Source organism: Zophobas morio, unplaced genomic scaffold (genome assembly GCF_036711695.1).
Source record: "Zophobas morio isolate AGI-343-1 ecotype UQ-CSIRO unplaced genomic scaffold, CSIRO_AGI_Zmor_V1 ptg000012l, whole genome shotgun sequence".
In the NCBI taxonomy this organism is placed as follows: domain Eukaryota; kingdom Metazoa; phylum Arthropoda; class Insecta; order Coleoptera; family Tenebrionidae; genus Zophobas; species Zophobas morio.
Window position 1 is genome coordinate 7,642,887 of NW_026972117.1, and position 1,913 is coordinate 7,644,799.

Genomic DNA, 1,913 nt, shown 5'->3' on the forward strand with positions numbered 1-1,913 from the left:
TGGTTGGTGATCCAGTTGACAAAAGATCTATAAAAATTACACGGCGAGACAACACTGTCAGTACGATTTCGGATCTACACCGTTCATATGACGCAATACAATCTCCATTGATATTTTGGCAAGGACAAGATGAATATCACCTTAATATCAAACAGTATGATCCAAATACCGGTAAATTTGACAATTATCTATTTACTTAAGCCACAGCAACGCGTGGCCGGGTCAGCTAGTATTATATAAATTATAATCAAAGCTTCACACTGCGATTCTGTTCTGTACTGCGAGTTGTCAAGTTCGAATATCGTATGAGATTGTAGGTTAGATATTTTGATTGACTCAGTTTGAGGTTAGCCGTTCTATGTTTAGCCGTTCTATGTTTAACAATTTTTACAGAGTTCACTCTGTCCACTGTGAACGTAGAATTTTTTGACGACTTTTTTTGAAAGTGAAATTTTTCCAATGGTCCCCCCTTCTTCAAATTTCGCCCAATTTTTGACATTTTCGAAACTTAACTAAATACATTTTCTTATAGATTTCGAGCTCTAGAACTTACTTCCGGCCTCGTTTCTTTGATAACTGCAACCGTCTTTCCGGAATCGACCTTTGAAAAATAGCGGTTTTTAGAAATTTTCAAAAATTCGCATTTCCTACGGATTCTTTTGAGAATGTTGCTCCGAGACCACCAACACACTATATTTTTGGAATCAGCTTGTCGAGATCTACGTCCCTGAATTTTTTCACAATTTTTTGACGACTTTTTTTGAAAGTGAAATTTTGCAATGGTCCCCCCTTCTTCAAATTTCGGCCATTTTTTGACATTTTCGAAACTTAACTAAATACATTTTCTTATAGATTTCGAGCTCTAGAACTGACTTCCATATTCGTTTCTTTGATTACTGCAACCGTTTTTCCGGAATCGACCTTTGAAAAATCGCGGTTTTTAGAAATTTTCAAAAATTCGCATTTCCTACCGATTCTTTTGGGAATGTTGCTCCGAGACCATCAACACACCATATTTTTGGAATCAGCTTGTCGAGATCTACGTCCCTGAATTTTTTCACAATTTTTTGACGACTTTTTTTGAAAGTGAAATTTTTCCAATGGTCCCCCCTTCTTCAAATTTCGGCCAATTTTTGACATTTTCGAAACTTAACTAAATACATTTTCTTATAGATTTCGAGCTCTAGAACTCACTTCTGGCCTCGTTTCTTTGATAACTGCAACCGTTTTTCCGGAATCGACCTGTGAAAAATCGAGGTTTTTAGAAATTTTCAAAAATTCGCATTTCCTACCGATTCTTTTGAGAATGTTGCTCCGAGACCATCAACATACTATATTTTTGGAATCAGCTTGTCGAGATCTACGTCCCGGAATTTTTTCACAATTTTTTGACGACTTTTTTTGAAAGTGAAATTTTTCCAATGGTCCCCCCTTCTTCAAATTTCGCCCAATTTTTGACATTTTCGAAACTTAACTAAATACATTTTCTTATAGATTTCGAGCTCTAGAACTTACTTCCGGCCTCGTTTCTTTGATAACTGCAACCGTCTTTCCGGAATCGACCTTTGAAAAATCGCGGTTTTTAGAAATTTTCAAAAATTCGCATTTCCTACGGATTCTTTTGAGAATGTTGCTCCGAGACCACCAACACACTATATTTTTGGAATCAGCTTGTCGAGATCTACGTCCCTGAATTTTTTCACAATTTTTTGACGACTTTTTTTGAAAGTGAAATTTTGCAATGGTCCCCCCTTCTTCAAATTTCGGCCAATTTTTGACATTTTCGAAACTTAACTAAATACATTTTCTTATAGATTTCGAGCTCTAGAACTCACTTCCATACTCGTTTCTATGATGACTGGAACCGTTTTTCCGGAATCGACCTTTGAAAAATCGCGGTTTTTAGAAATTTT